The sequence below is a fragment of the Lepidothrix coronata genome, unplaced genomic scaffold (genome assembly GCF_001604755.1).
Source record: "Lepidothrix coronata isolate B3197 unplaced genomic scaffold, Lepidothrix_coronata-1.0 Scaffold138, whole genome shotgun sequence".
Taxonomy (NCBI): Eukaryota; Metazoa; Chordata; class Aves; order Passeriformes; family Pipridae; genus Lepidothrix; species Lepidothrix coronata.
In genome coordinates this window covers 1,695,606-1,713,163 of record NW_016690318.1, presented here as the reverse complement: position 1 = coordinate 1,713,163, position 17,558 = coordinate 1,695,606, and positions in this window count along the sequence as shown.

Below are 17,558 nucleotides of genomic sequence, written 5' to 3'. Positions count from 1 at the left end.
TTTAAAACCTGGTACAGAATGTTTGTTTTTTCCGCGATAAATTTAGGCTTTAAAAATAGTGGTGACTGTGAATGATACCTCACTACTTACCCCTTTAGATTACATCATTCCATACCCTCTTTCTGTCCTACAATGACTTTTCCACCACAAAGACATACTTTGCAGGGATGGACTCACCTTTTGCTTAACAGAGCCGTGAACAATTAGCATTCACATATGTTATTCATAGGGTAATAAGCATCAAATCAATTTTACTATCTGAGGTTTCTTTTCCTTTTTATTTTCTTCTGAAGAGAACACTGTCTGTAAGTGTAGTTATACCATTAAAGAGACTATCAATTTCTTTCAAGCTGAGTAGTTTTTTGAAGGTTTCTTTTAGTAGAGTAAAATATTAGATTTTGGATATAACCATGTGTTGTCATCAGAACATTAAAATACATAAATGTTTGGGATGCTGCATATTTATTTCTATATAAATTTATTTATATAAGTCGAATTCTGTAAAGCAATATTTTTTTACATTGCTGAGTGATTTCTTTTTTTATAAATACATCATTCTTCACTGTATCATCAACATTTCATAAACAAACATACAACTACAGTAGAAAAGCACAAAGTGCAAACAAGTAGTAATAATCATGTTAGCTCTACTGTTCACAGAAAGTTTACAAAAACACAGCAAATCAATTACAAAACTTAAGTTCCTTCTGTCAAACACAAATATCATGTGCATGTTAGACTCCTGGAGACAGACCCTATAATCTTGACACAGGAAAAACTTCTGGTTTTAGCAGGAATGATTTGCTTGGAGGGAATTTAGAATAAGGCCCAGGTTAAAAAATACTAAAAACATAAAATTTCCCTCAGCTTCTGTGGAAAGAGAATTTATCTACCATGATCTCATGCTTCTCATGTTCTTCTATCTCATAAATGGAAGCAGTTTGCAATTTTTGAGTTTTAATCTTGATTCCTTAAGCAAAAATTATGATCTTATTATCCTCCGTATCAGTGTCTGTTTTTCTTAACCATATATGATTTTTAACTTAGTTTGACCAAACTTTAACCAAATGTGACAGATGTTGTGTAAATACTTCTCCAGGTAAAGTGCCTTGCCTGAGGGAAACATAACATACTTACTCCTGACTTACTCCAAACCATTGCAAACCAGCTTCATTATTATTCTGCTTTCAGAATTACATCTCTTTTTGAAAGGTGCAGGTCTATTAGACTGAACAGAGTTGGGAATCATTAAGATATGATTTCTAAGCTGGACTGTAATCATTTGATCTATGATGAAAGAAACCCCTGTACTTTGCGTTTGTTTTCATTCATTTGAACTAAAAAGACAGTTGTACCTAGTTGTACCTAGATGACTTGTCCCTTCTCTGTACTGAAATGCATTTTGATTGCCAAGTTTGTTTGAAACAGAAAGGTGTGCTTATGGACTGTCTGCCCCATGTCTCTATCTGATGTGTAAAAAAAAAAAGAAAAAAGAAAAATTAGATCCTTTTAGTTTATTCAGTCCACTCCCTACTATAGCTGGATTCCTTCAGACAACATCATCACAAGGACCACATATTTTATTCTTTTGAACACTCTGAGTAATGGTGTCTCCATTTTTCCTGTTTATAGTACTATTAGAAAACCCTATTTTAATCTTATTAACACTATTTTTTTTACTATTTGTAATAGGTGTGCAAGAGTCAGGGCAATAAATTCCAACAAGTATCTTCTAGCTTTGCTTTTTTGATTCCTTGTTTAAAGACAGAATGCTTTTTTTCTTCCCCCACTGGGAATACGTCTTCTAGAAGACAAAAGAAATAACCTGGAGGATAATGTTGCCAACAGCACGTCAGAGATGATTACTGCAAACCAAAAACCAAACTCCTGTTTTGACGTTGGGTAGCCAGTAGAGGAGAGCTGAAAGCGACAAAAAAATTGCTTACATATATAACTCAGATCCAAACTATACTATTGTTAGCCAGTGTTCTCTTCTCTGAAAGCATGGTCAAAAAGGAAAAAAAAATCTGCTTTTGACTAGATCTTGTCCAGTGTAAGGATGAGTGGCATGAAAAATGGAAAGATGGCTACAAATCGCTAAATCAAAAATGTCTGTGGGATGCATGTAAGCTACCAATCAAAAGAGAAGGTCCTGAATCACTGTCACTGCCCAAAAATTTGTTTACACTTGAGATTTAAAATAAATAGAATTCATACCAAAAGTCATAATTTACAAGGTATACCTTGAAAGACATCCTTGACCCAAAAGGGAAAGAAATGAGGAAGAAGATGGGAAATCTCCTATTAAATTATTAAAATTCAAAAGATAAATGAAAATAAAGATTAAAATCTTTTTACTGTACATAATTTTACCATATTTATGAATTTCTCACTCCAATTTCCCATAGAGTTACCATGAAGTTCCCTCAAAAAGAATAAGGAGAGTATCTTTACAGTAATCCTTCACTACATAAAAATGATTTTACCTTTTCATTTACAAATAGCTTTTCTAACACACAGATAAATTCTAAACCCACTCTTAATCAGTGTATTACAGGAGCTGGGATTAATTAGCCAATACACAAGTGGACAGGTGTGATACAGAAATGTTGTGTCCAGTACTTTTATAGATGTTCCCTAACTTCTGCTACATTTACATTATAATAAACTGCATGGATAGATTGCTCAATCAAGTTCTGATTTATCCTAATTTAGTTGGATAAAGATGGATAAATTAGGATTTCTTAACATGAACTGTTTACACCTTATTTGTGTATACTGAAGCTCCTATTTTTATATCTCTGCTAAATCCAGCTGCTTGTACTGGGATGGTCTGTTAGGTTGTCATGGGCAACTCTAGTTGCTTAAGAAGTGAGCAGAAACAGAATTCTTCATCTACAAGTATTTAATTAAGCTCAGGGCCCCTAGTTAAATGTGACCTACTCACATCCCTGCAGTCTCCTAATGTATATGCTTCAGATTAGGTTCAAAGAGCCTTTTCATAAGTTGTTTATAAATAGTTTTCCAAATCTTTACCAGTAGGTTTCACAACCTTTCCTCTTGCTACACAGTGATAGATACCTGTCACTATCTCCTGTAAAGAGGAAGCATTTCTGCGCAACTTTTCAGGAAGGAAAGCAATTAATGTGACCATCTGTAGTGGGTTGACCCTGGCCAGATACCAGGTACCCACTAAAGCTGGTCTCTCACTCTCCCTCTGCAACTGGACAGAGGAAAGAGAAAAAAAAAACAGCTAAGGATTCATAAACTGAGATAACAGCCGGGAGAGGTCAGTTACTGATTACCTTCATGGGCAAAACAAACTCAAAGTGGGAATAGTACTTAAATTTATTACTAACAGGATAAGAGCCAAAGAGTGAGAATAAAACAGTCTTAAAAACACCTTCCCCCCACCCCTCCTTCCTTCCATGTTCTCCCTCCTCCCCCCCAGTGGTGCAATGGGATGAGTAATGGGGATTACGGTCAATTGTTGTTTCTGCCACTGCTCAGGGAGAGGAGTCCTTCCCCTGCTCCCGTGGAGTCCCTCTCATGGGAGATAGTCCTTGATGGACCTCTCTGGTGTGAGTCCATCCCTTGGGCAGCAGTTCTTCACAAACTGCTGTCCTGTGGGTCACTCCTCCATGGGGTGCAGTCCTTTATGAATGAGCTGTACCGATGTGGGTCCCCCATAGGGGCCACAAGTCCTACCTGCTCCAGCGTGGGCTTCCCTCTCCACAGGCTGCAGGTCTCTGGCAGGATCCTGCTCTATCTTGGGCCTCCCATGGGGTCACAGCCTCCTTCATGCATCCACATGCTCCAGCCTGGGCTCCTCCCCAGGCTGCAAGTGGGTCTCTGCACCCTGACGGTCCTCCATGGGCTGCAGGGGCACAGCTGCTCCACCATGGTCTGCACCACGGGCTGCAGGGGCCTCAGCTCTGGCACCTGAAGCACCTCCTGCCCTTCCTTCTGCACTGACCTTGGTGTCTATCTTCTTGTTCCCATGTTCTCACTCTGCTCTTCCCTGGATGTAATTCTTTCTGCACCACAACCTTTTGCTCTTAAATATGTTCATTTAAGAACGCAGAGGCATTACTATTACTCGTAATTGGCTCGGCCTTGGCCAGCAGCAGGAAGTCCGTCCTGGAGCCGGCTGGCATTGGCTCCATGGGACAGGAGGCTTCTAGCAGCTTCTAACAGAAGCCACCCTGGAACCACCAGAAACACAGAAACACCATCTTTTCTATGAAAGGTATTTAAACATAAGAATTCATAAGAAAAAGAAAAATAAAAGCTGATGTAAAATGTATGAATTATAAGAGGTGACAAAAATTTAGAAACTCTAATCAAATTTGTTTTCCTTACTCAGTGGAGTAAAGAGAAGCTTTGCCTCATTAAGGAAGGCAAACCTCCGAACTGGACATCTGCATTGGACTGGTATCATTTAACCAGTTTATGAAGTTATGTGAACCAACTAGCTCATTACTGCAAGTTGAAAAACACTTAATTTATTCATACAAAATTGAGTGTTCTATTTTACAATGTGTTAATCCAGAGGGATCAGAAAATTATTCTAATAGTGAAACATTTAAGTATTAAGTACTGTATATTTTATTGATTTACATGACAGGTGAAAATATATCCCAGTTATAAGGCTGTCAGAATAAAAGAACCTCCCACAGTTTCTACCTAATATACACTTGAGTGTGGAGAAGTTGACATTCATGCAAAGAAGAACAGTTTAACCTCTGAACATTACATTTTGTCTACTTTTCACAGGGTTTTTCACTGACTTACCTCCCTATTTCCATAAAAACTAGAAAAGGACTGTCATTGAGTAAAAAGGATAGATAAAACTGCTGTTGGAGTCAAGCCTGGGCCCACTTTATTTTTCCCTGCAGGAGCAGCTAGAACTAAAATTCACTTCATGTTTTCTGCTCCAGGAGAAAATTGTTAGTTTTTTCCATGAAAGTTGGTTCTGAATTCCTTCCAACCTCAGCCATTCTGTGATTCTGTGAAAACTACTTTAACTGATAGTTCCTCAAGTCTACAGCTAGAATACCAACACAAAGCACCTGACCCTAATGAAGAGGCAGTGATTTCACCGCCTTCATTAGGCTCTGGATTACAGTGAGATGCAGTAAATTATGATGCAAAGTATTCATGGTAATGTAACTATACTCTTTGTTGCTGGGGTCAGGGGGATACTGTTCTCATAGCCTTTGCACAAAGGCAAAATATATGAGACAAAGATCTGACATTAGAGCAATTGTTTGTATAAGTTTGAACTGATTATGAAGGAGCATTCATTTAAAATGTGATATCTTACTAAGATGTTACAATGTTTTCCAAGGCTTTACTCATGTATTCTAATATGTAGTGTAAAACGTTTCCTGTGTTGTTGACCTAACTCCAAACAGGACCAAACAGTCTTTAGAGCTTTCTCTTATAAGATAGTTCTCCTCCCCAGCTCTGGCATGGGCACTGTTTTTCGCTTTACTCGGACAGCACAATGCAATAGGAGTGGATGGCCTCAGAGTGGAAGCAACTAATCTGAAATACACAGAGCGTGCACCATTCATGTTCTGGTTTGTGACTCATTACAAATCAGAAACAAAATCAAATCCATTAGTGAGCAATCCAGACACTGGGGAAACAAACAAACAAACCAAAGACTGAAATTCATGAGCTAAAATTTTTTTTCATCAAAGCAGTTCACCCAACTCTATTAAAGCTGCTAGAGAAATCTCTTAGAAGAAACCCATTAAGCACTTCAAGTGTGTTATTTTTGCTCTGGGCTCAGAGAGTGTTTTTATGTGTCATTGCACTGGTCCCACTCAGATGAAAATACAGAAATATTGGCAGCTTTCATACTTGCTTTTTTTCCCAAGCCCAGTGGGTGAGCAGCACTGAATTTCCTTGTTTGTAAGCTTTTCCAAATAAGCCTAAAGGGTCTTGCTCATGAAGGTTGAAATATCTGGCACATACTAACGGTTCTAGATCGTAGCTTATAATTAGAATAGCTTGAGCCAGTTCAAAAACAGTGAATCCAGCCAGAACATACTCCCTTGACAAACCTCTCCATTTCAAACAAAATTCCTTTAGATAATGAAAGATCTAACATCTAAAACTTCATATGCAGCAAAATACTGTTAGATAGAGTTTTCTTTTCAAATTATATGTCCTGGTCTCCAGTCACGAATTACAGTTCATTTTGTGTCACCTGTGAAAGAGACAGCTTTCCTGGAGATGTAAGCTGGAAATTACTACATTTTACAGACCTCAGCATTGTGTCACAGAGGAAAACAGGGTTGGACTGCATAGAAATAGGATTAATGTAAAAAGAGGAGTAATATGATAAAGCTGGATCCACTGAACTTGAATCAAGGAAATCAGAGAGGGAGGACTGCACTGAGAATTAAAACAACAACAACAAAAAAAAACCCCAAAAAAACCCAAACAAACAAAAAAATCACAAAGAAACAAACCCAAAGCAAAACAAAAGAAAAAAAACCCCAGATTTGGAAACACTGATTAAACTGAGGAAGAGGAACAAAAATTAGGGAGGAGCTGATGAGCTCCGAGAATGTAAGCAGGAATTTAAGGGGAACAAAAAAAACTTGAAAAATATTTTATTTGTCTTGAAAATTTGGTTTTGACTATGAAGCTCTAAGAAGCAAAATTTCCATAGAACAGTAAGATTTACAATGTTCTCCCATATGATCATCTGGTTTCAGTTTAGTCCCACTAAATTTAAAGTTAAAATGTTTTAACTAATACATTTTAGCTGGAAAATTTCTTTCCTGCAGTTTTTCCATCAAGAGAAAAGAGACACAAGCATATATACTACTTTACACCTTTGCTATTTCATCAACACAGATGATTATTAGTTCTGGGGTTAAAAACATTTTTTTTATCTAACCACAGCTAAGCAGAGAAATTGTGCAACTTGGATGTGACAATATCCTGATGTCTTATAAGGATCAACCACTGAGTAGAAGGATGAAACCCATTGACACAGATGTAACAGAAACCTCTGTAGGCTTGAAAGATTTCTCTGATTTGTCTTATTTCTTGAGATTGGAAAATTCAGAAGGTTTTGTATGATTTTTTGTAATGTACGCGTTTCAGCTGAAGTGGAAATATCATTTTTGCTACTATTTGTTCTATTTGTCCTTTGGCATGATCTAGGAAGTATAAATATATGAAAATGAGTAAATAACAGAAAATACACAGAATTAAATTACCATTTCAGGTTCAAAAATAAGATCTCTCCCAGTCACCTTTTGTTTTACTGAAACCTCTTCATTTATGCTATGGAATTTGAGCCTGGATTCTAGAATAAACGGATACACAAAGTTTCATTCAAGGCAGGCTGCTTAATCACATTATTAAAGTAAATAATGAAAGACTTCAATACATGTTAATTCCTCATTTACTGTTTTGTTACATAGTCTTCATAAAATGCCTTTGCTTATCCTAACTACTTTCACATTTCCTTGTAGAACTGTGCAAGAGAAAAGATAGATTCCCATTTATATTTTTGAACCCATCTCATAACATAATTGTAATATTTTGCATACTTTATATAGTTTGCTAATAGATGCAGTCAACTCATGAATATATACAGTGATAAACAGGAATAGTATGTAATCTGTGTTATTTGCTATTTGTAAATCATGAGGAAAAAATTGTTTCAAGAAGCAACACTGTCACTGCCATCCATGGGGTTCATGGTATTTAAATTAATTTATGTCAGATATCTGAAGCTCTCAGAGCACACAAAGATCTTGGAAGCTGTTATCTAGAACTCACTCTGTACTTTATATTCTAATGTTTCACTGTAAGATGATTTGTGAATTCACGAAACTTCAGGCTCTGCTATGCTTATTTTCTGAGCTGTGTTTTCAATCACCTCTAGATTTCTCTGATAAGTCAAAAGAGACTGTTGAAGGACTAGATCCGCTTTGATGGCATGCTTGTTTTTTTGTTTAAAGCAATAGTCATTAGAAGGCTGCAGTACATGCACTTAGAGGACTGGATAGCAATATGTATCATAGAATCATAGAATCACAGAATCAGCCAGGTTGGAAAAGACCTCCGAGATCATCAACTCACACTCTTGACCCACTACCACGGTGGTTACTAGACCATGGCACTAAGTGCCACATCCAGTTCCATCTTAAAAACCTCCAGGGATGGAGAATCCACCACTTCCCTGGGCAGCCCATTCCAATGCCTGATTACCCTCTCTGTAAAGATTTCTTCCTAATATCTAACCTAAACCTCCCCTGGTACAGTTTAAGACCATACCCTCTTGTCTTACTGATAGTTACCTGAGAGAAAAGACCAGCTCCCACCTGGCTACAACCTCCTTTCAGGGAGTTGTAGAGAGTGATCAGGTCTCCCCTGAGCCTCCTCTTCTCCAGGCTGAACAACCCCAGCTCCCTCAGCCTCTCCTCATAGGACTTGTGTTCGAGTCTCTTCACCAGCCTTGTTCTTCTTCTCTGGACCTGCTCCAGCACCTCGATGTCCTTCCTGAACTGAGGGGCCCAGAACTGGACACAGTACTCCAGGTGTGGCCTCACCAGTGCTGAGTACAGGGGAAGAATCACTTCCCTGAACCTGTTGGCCACACTGTTCCTGATCCAGGCCAGGATGCCATTGGCCTTCTTGGCCACCTGGGCACACTGCTGGCTCACGTTCAGCTTCCTGTCAATCCAAACTCCCCGGTCCCTTTGTGCCTGGCTGCTCTCCAGCCACTCTGTGCCCAACCTGTAGCGCTGCAGGGGGTTGTTGTGGCCAAAGTGCAGGACCCGGCACTTGGCCTTGTTGAACCTCATCCCCCTGGAATCAGCCCAACTCTCCAGTCTGTCCAGGTCCCTCTGCAGGCCTCTCCTGCCTTCCAGCTGATCGACACTCCCCCCCAACTTCATGTCATCTGCAAATTTGCTAATGGTACACTCAATCTCCTCATCTAAATCATCAATAAAGATATTAAACAGGACTGGGCCCAACACTGATCCCTGGGGGACACCACTAGTGACCGGCCGCCAACTGGATGCAGCACCGTTCACCACCACTCTCTGAGCCCGGCCCTTCAGCCAGTTCCTAACCCAGCACAGAGTGCCCCTGTCCAAGCTGTGGGCTGCCAGCTTTTTCAGGAGAATGCTGTGAGAGACAGTGTCAAAGGCTTTGCTGAAGTCCAGGTAGACACATCCACAGCCTTCCCCTCATCCACCAGGTGGGTCACCTAATCATAAAAGGAGATCAGGTTGGTCAGACAGGACCTGCCCTTCCTAATCCCGTGCTGGCTGGGTCTGGTCCCTTGTCCATCCTGTAGATGCTGTGTGATTGCACCTAGGATGATCTGCTCCATAACCTTACCAGGCACTGAGGTCAGCCCGACAGGCGTGGAGTTTCCTGGGTCCTCCTTCTGTCCCTTTTTGTGGATGGGTGTGAAATTCGCCAACTTCCAATCATCTGGGACCTCCCCAGTGAGCCAAGACTTGTAATACAGAGAGAAAAAGCTGGGGGAGGAGAATATATTTGCTCTTCTCAACATCAAATACAGTGGTGCTAATCCTAATGTTGAAACCAGTTAGCAGTTCAGTGACTCATCAAACTGGAACACTGATCTGATTTCTCACAAAACTTTTTCCCCAAAGGCCTAGTAGTTTGATCATCATTCATTTTTTAACAAATTACCTAGCCATGAAAAAGCCTAAATCCTATCACTAAATTATAGTGAATAAACTCTAAGGAAATAGGATTCAAAACCCCTTACATATCTTCTGAAAACATTGCTGATGCCTAAGAATCAAAATAAGGTTTATTGTGAAAACCCACTGTATTAGCTGCAGTATTTCAAATTGGGTGCCTTGGTTGGAATGTAGAAAGATCAAGTCATGAACATAGCTGAAAAGCTGAACAACTTCTCAATTATCAGCACCTTTGTCCAAGAAATAATACTGCCACTACTAGCAATGGTGGTGGTAGTCATATGCGGGAATAATGAAGAGAAATCTCATGTCACTTCTGGTCCAGTACCTCTCTTTTTAGGCTAGTAATTTTCTGGACAGTTTATACTCTTTGATAAAGAGCAGACAAAACAACTCTAAGTCATATTTCCTTCTCTTACCTATTCTCAGATGCTTAAAGAAGAATATTCAGTTCCTTCTCCTGTTAGCTGTATAATATATGAGATCTCTATATTTTATTTGTCTGCAATTTCATGCACATCTTTCTACCATTCCAGATAATATTCAGGAACAGTAAGACTTTCACTGAGTTGAAGACTTTTATTTCAATTGAGCTATAAAATGAATCTCGAGCTCACTGAGACTTATTCCTCTTACGTTTTATTGGAAAATACCTGCCCATAACAATGTCTGAATAGCAACAATTTGTAAGGTTTATTCAAAGTCCAGCAGTGAATATAGGTAGAATGGAATTAATAAATACAATCAAATTTTGGCAGTTGTCCAAGTATAGCATATTATACTTGCTACTGTTCATGGCATTCACAATGAAATGTTGGAAACAAAATTTAGTATGTATAAAATAGAGTGGGAAGCTTTTATATATCTCCCATAATACATTACGTAACATGATATTTTAAAACCTCTAAATGAATTCTTTAGAAGGCTGCTTTGGTTTTTGATAATGTGTAATAGAAAAACTAATAGTAATATTTATTCCATCATTCAAGGATCTCAAAGTACTTTACAAAACAAAATAAGTACAATTATTCCCACATTACTAGGAGAAACTGAGGTACAAATGTGGTATGTTAATGCCCCATAGCAAAAAATAAGCCAATAAGAATACAATCTGTGCCTCCTTGTGTTCATCTTTTTTCTGAGCAACATTTCCTCCATAATTTTTTTGAGCAATCCATGTTTTTCATTACGTAATTTGTCACTATGAGTGTTTGCAAAACAGTTTGACCACTGTCCAGTCACTCTATATTTGGAACCTTTGTCCTAATCCCCATGTAATTCCTTCAACGATGACAGCCTCATCCAACGTATCATATTCACAAGCAACTGAAAATTTCATTATAGAAGTATAGACCTGTAAAAGACAATCTGAATCCGCTATTACCATGAAATTGTGGAACTTTTCATATGAAACAAAAGCTCATGACAATTCCTACAGTTAGTAGAGTGCTTTCTTATTGATAATGTTCAATGAGAAGGATATCTGAGGTGGCACAAAGCATAGAGGGAAAATTTATACAGGAGCAGTGCAGAAACTCTTGTTTCAACCACAATGATTAGCTTTTTCAAACGTAATTCTATGAACCAAATTATGCAGAGAAATTATATATTAGCACCTCTGCAGAACAAGAAAGAATTAAAATTTCACCTGACAAAGATTTTTATCCTCTTAAAGAATTTCAACATACTTTTCCTGGAAAGCTGAGGTAAATAGCAATGCACCTGTCACTGACATGAGGAAGAGTGTTAGTTATCACTGTGTGATAACTAACAGATAAACATTCTAGCTTGTGGTCTTCTGGTTTTTAAATTCTATTGAGAAATAATATCCATATATTATCTTCATAAATTGTTCCTTAGATTCAGATTAGAAATGTCTCTGCACAACTAAAGAGTTTCAACACCACTTAGAATATTACATCTTATTGGCTTATTATCTTTTCAGGGAAATTACTAGAGCTGCCATTTTGAATCGTAAAGAAGTCAATGGTATTTTTAAAGATGAAGACCTTGAAAGATCTGTTTGTTTGAGTTTTTTTCTTAATAGCTATCCCTGAGTAGTTTGGATTTCTTAAATTCTGATTAGAACTAGAACATGTCAGATTTCAAACTGCAAATACCATTTCACACAATTTTTAAATGACATTTCAAATTTAAATGGCTTAATCAGTAAATATATCACTTTGTAGGTCTAAGAGAACTTACAGCAGAACTTGTCTATCAGATAGTGTGACAATATTAGTGACAGTGAAAAATTAAGCAGTTCAGGTAATTTTATAATTAATCTAACCACTTTTTCCCTTCTTTTAAATATGGGACATTGCAGCTATCGGGAAATCATAGCATCATGCAAATTATTTTCATGTGGAATGAACCCTTACTCATATTCACAAAGGCATAGTTCGCATAGTTCAGCAAAGTCTGAAAGACGAATATTCTAGGGATGTACTTACACTAGTAAACACTGTATGGTTATCCTGCTTTTGTGCTCCTTACTACACATCTACTCTTGGACATGGCTTCATAGGGAATATAAGGATGAATGGACTTGGTATGATCTGGCACTGCTGTTCTTATTAGAGTACATTAAATAGAGAGAGTAAATTTTTAAGCTATGTCAAGACTGGTCTCTCAATGATACCAAGAACTGAATAGACAAGAACTGAACTGCTGAAAGTTTGCTCTCTCTATATATGGCTTGAAACATACTGGGAGGAGAGTTAACTAACATATGCTTTACCATTATCAACACTTTTCTTGTCCTGTGAAAAAAGCATGCTTTCAAACTGTCATTTTGCAAAAGCATCAAATACATGCACTTTCACACTGAAGAGAGAGATTTCAGCACAAGTACTTGGAATTAGTTCTCTTCTTTTGTGAGACTGTTTGCTTACATATACAGTAACTATAGCTCTGTAAGGCTATAAACAACTGGCGTAATGTAAAATAATAAACATTCTCAAAACAGGGGCATCAATCTACTTTCAAATGAACCCCACATAAAAAAGATAACGAGACAGGCTGGCAATACACCTGAAAGTCAATAATGTCAGGCTGTGTCCTGCTATTAAAAATAAATTTGAAAAAATCAGAGATAAGGGTAGAATGCTTGTCATTGGTCTTGCATCTGCAAATGCATGGACGATTAGCTCCAACAGCTCGTATGCTGTCAGCTTTCACCCTCAAGTCTGAGAAAAGTTGGTTCCTACTCAAGAAAGACCCAGGGTTGGAACTACAAAAGTATTTTGAGCTGGTGCATGGGTCCAGCAGCAATTCTGTGAGGAGCATATGCAGAATCCTCTGTCGTTACTCCAGGAAATGACAAGATTTTGGCATCATAATTTAGAATTGCAGTGTGGTCTCAATCATTTTATATAACATTGTTTTACCATTGTCTTGACATAGTAAAGTGGTCTCCATAGACTTACATTGGCATAATTTTGCCATCGTCTTGACACTGTAATACAGTCTCTATAGACTTGAATTGAATTTTTGTCATTGCCTTGAAAATGTAATGTCCTCTTTCCAGGCTTGTCTTCATAAGCACATGCTTACCATTATCTCATTCTGAAACCAGTGGGCACTTTTATTTCCTATTAACTTTGAAAAAGATACTGTTTGAAAGCTAATCCTTGCATGTAATCAGTGACTATTTTAAGACTCCTGTTTATAGTTTTACAGGATTTAAAAGAATTCTCAAATCAGAAGTTATTCCTAGAAAATCCAAACACTGATAAAATGCTGAAAGTGCGTGCAAATACACCAGGCATGTGTGCCTTTTATGTTCAATATTATCTGACTTTTAGCTAGGTCATAATGGTTTTGGATTCTGTTCTCTACTCTGTAGGGCTGCTTAGAACACTTGATAAAATGACATAAATTGATTAAGCTAATTATGCTTCAGGAAAACACTGAAATCACTCAAAATCACTTAAATCCTCTGTTTTTTATCATAAGCCACCAAGCGTTTTCTTTCTTATGTTGGATAGACCTGTTCAGGACACTTTCTATTTGGGGATTGCTACTACTGTTCCCTCTTCAAAAAATACTGAACATACATAGCCATTCAGCTTTACTTCCTAAAAAAAAAAAGCCCAAATCAAAAGTATTTTCCTTCCTTCATGCGTAAATACTTTCTGAATTTTTCCTCAATTTAAAAAATGCCATTAGAGTCTTGCTTCTTATAGTGTCAAGCATACGGTGAAATAATATTTTAAAGAAGAATCAGTACTCATATTTGCAGAATACTTGCAGGAAAGAGATGCTGCCTACTAAATTAGGAAATTCTTGTCTTGTTTCACTGACATAAGGTATGATTTCTAAAGACAGGTGTTTCCTTTCTAAAGGGTGTTTTCCTTACACTGCTCATAGAACATAAGGCAAAATGATTTATACATTGGGCAGTCTAAAGAAACTAATTTGTAATCAGTCAGCCAGCCTGTAATTCAGCATACTGGTATACATCTTCCTCACTGTGCCCTAAAACGTGTCTTTACAGAAATGTGGGGAGCTTTTCACAGAACTTCAGCTGAAAGAAACACCTTTAACATGATAAAGTATAACTTTTTTAGGAACATTAAGCTCAGTACAATATTCACACAATCTTTTCCTTCAAAGATGCACGTGAAATTGCTCTTGCTTTACTAGTAACAAATTGCAGACATAGAAAAAGATTGAAGTTAATTTTAGTGATGTATGAAAAGATTAATGTCATTAGAAATAAAGAGACTATGTGTGATAATTTGGAATGCAGAAATAATAGGACTGAATACTGACATTCACAAGCTAATAGTGTATCTTAATTAGAACTGAAAAGTAATAAGATGGCATTCTTGTGTTACAGAGAGTGAGAGTCAGATACCTAAACATAGGTACTTATGATCAACCAGAGATGCTTGGATGTTCTGTCTCTACACATTCCAGAAGGGTGAGGACTTCCTGCTAGGTCTTCTGTCTGTCAGCTCTTGCATATACCTTATAATATCCCAAGGCACTTCAAATTGCCTCAGATACCTGTGTTTCTGCATCTAAATCACATCCTGGAACCTAAATTAAATTTAGACTTTTTTTGGCTTTCACTGACTTATGTCAGTGAAGTAAAAACAACAGGAGTAATGTTAATGGGCTTTTGATAGCATGTGATGCTGCTTATGGCAAGCACAGTTTATACAATTTACCCACTACATGTTGTGCAAGGTTTTTTAACAGAACTAAAAATAAAAGTTAATAAAAGACAATAGTTGGAAATTATATTTTAAAAAAATGTATGTCAGAACTTACAGAAAAGCAGTCAGCGCAACTTTAATAACAATTTTCCTGTTCTTTTAAAACCTCAATAATACGGCAATAATCTGACCTAAAGCCTGTTCTTTCTCTCAGAATTTAACATTCACTTTCCTTTGTATCAAAATAGTATTTGTCATAATAAGATGCAAAGTAACTGAATGCTATGTAACACAACATGACACAATACCATTAACAGAATACATTTAAAGAACAACACTCTTTTATTCTCAAATTAGATAGCCACCATCATTTCAGAGAACAGGTATCTAATTATAAGTATGTGTGTGGACTCATGCAGAGCAGACAATGAGATGTCTTGGCTACTTGCAAACCAGCAGATACTGTGTTTCACTGAATCTCCAGATTGTTTGAGGGCAGTTTGTCACATCTCTAGATATTTCTTTAATGAGCTTTTTTTGCATTTACCAAGCTCCATGTTCATTGTTTTGTAAAAATTCTATTTGTTCAACTCCAGTCTAATATTGTTGAACTTTTCCAAGAAAAATTGGCTAGCTTCTGAGGATATATACATATAAAAATATATAAATTTAACATTGTAAAGATTTTCTGTGGACAAATTAGACCAATAGCAGTAAATTTACAGTGTTGAATTGAAACATCATAACAAGAAAGATGACCGGAATTATCCACTTAGTTCAAGTAGTGGCAAAATAGGACACCAGAGAGAAATTTATGGTAGTTTCTACAATACCTATTATCCTATTTAGGCCCTGATCCTATAATTGGGTTTGCCCAAGTGGATCTGATTGCAGGACAAGAGCTATATATCGTATGCTTTTCAGGGTACAGGCAATTGGGATTTTTTTTTGTTTGAGGTTTTTTTTTTTTTTATGTTATAGGTGAGGCCTAAAGCAAAGCAGACACTACTGCTGCAACAAAAGATAAAATATTGAAATAAGTCAAGAAAAAATTTTCCAGTTTTCAGTGTGTAATGAAGGTCTGTAGATATATTGCGTCAGCATGGGCTATGAAAACAAGATGTTGAAAGATAAAGTGTGTATCCAGAGAGTCTGGAGCTTTATTTCAGACCATGGTAGAAATACAGAGGGATTTTTGCCTTAATGATAACCACAGTTCAATACTGCTTTATCAAAGCATCTCTGAAATTTCAGCATGGGCAGGCCAGAATCTGAGTGTAAATAGTAATACTTAATATCTCACACTTCTCCAAGACTTTTCAACCAAGGATGTTAAACTGCTTTACAAATATTAATTAAGGCTTAATTAAGTAATTAATCAACTGTGTCATATTACTTTATAATTATGATTTATATTGCTCCCAGTGTGTGGTAGGCAATTTGCAGATATATGAATGAATCTTGTCCTGAAATGTAGAAATTTAGATAATGTGGTCTTTCCTTGTTAATCATGACCCACGGAACCAAATATTTCTCCCTGCTCATCTTCAAACTCTGTACTATGGCCATTATCAATTAAGAAAAAATATCTAGCAACCTCTGTGTGGGACAAGGTCCTATCCATGAAGATTTTTGTGGTGGATTTCTTTTAACAATCTTTCCCTCCCTCCCTCCTCCCAGAGCTGGGAAGAGCTGCAGTGCCTGTGCCTATGCAATCCAGGTATTTGCAGCTTTTCTGAGATCTCTTTGTTCTGTGACACCTTGGGAAACACAGTCTAGGTAATGCTCTACACCACTGGCATAACTTAAAAACATTTCCAAGACCAATGGGTACTGCGTTGCAGTGTGACTGGCCCTGCTCAGTAACATGGCTACCATTCAGCAGTGTAAACTCCCTATCTCTGCAAAGGGCTACCGACCTAATTTAACAGTTCTGTGGAAATAGCTGCACTTTCCAAAGAATGCTTCTTAAGAAACGTTCTTCCATAGCTTCCCTCTTTAGTAGTCCCTGAAAAATATAGCTGACCTCATTCTTATAAACTGATCTTTCACACAAAAGTTAGCACAAAATACTGCTCATTGATTCTTTCTACAGTTGATAAAATAATACATATCGAAGCACACTCACATGAACACATTGCCTGAGGTTAAAGAAGAGGGAATAATTTTATGTAATAATCACAACAAATAATTTGGTGAGTTCTATTCACGTGATGTAGTTTTTGAAAAGATACTATGGAAATTTTTTTCCTCTAATCTACACAAGCACCAAGTGGCTCAAACTGACTGCTCAGTGTCCCAGAAATGCATAGTTCACAGTGCACATGTCTGGGGGTGCAAAGCATGTGTGGGGTCACAGCCGCATGATAACACTGCAGCTGTCCTTCTTTGCTTGCCTGAAAAGGGTCTCCCACTACTGAAAGTTGATAGGTCTATTTCTCATTGTTGTTTTTTTTTCATGGGATCACAACTGTTCTTCAGATACAAGTAATCCAATAAGAGATTTCTTCTTGGACTCTGAAGACTAGCTTAATGGAGATAGAATTCAACTGTGACTAGAAAGAAGGGTTCATTTCCTCATCTGGCTTAGATTTCTAAAATCATTAGCCTGCTATTACTTAATATTTATCAAATATTAAGCTTTTGCTTTTATTTATAAAACATTATTTATTAA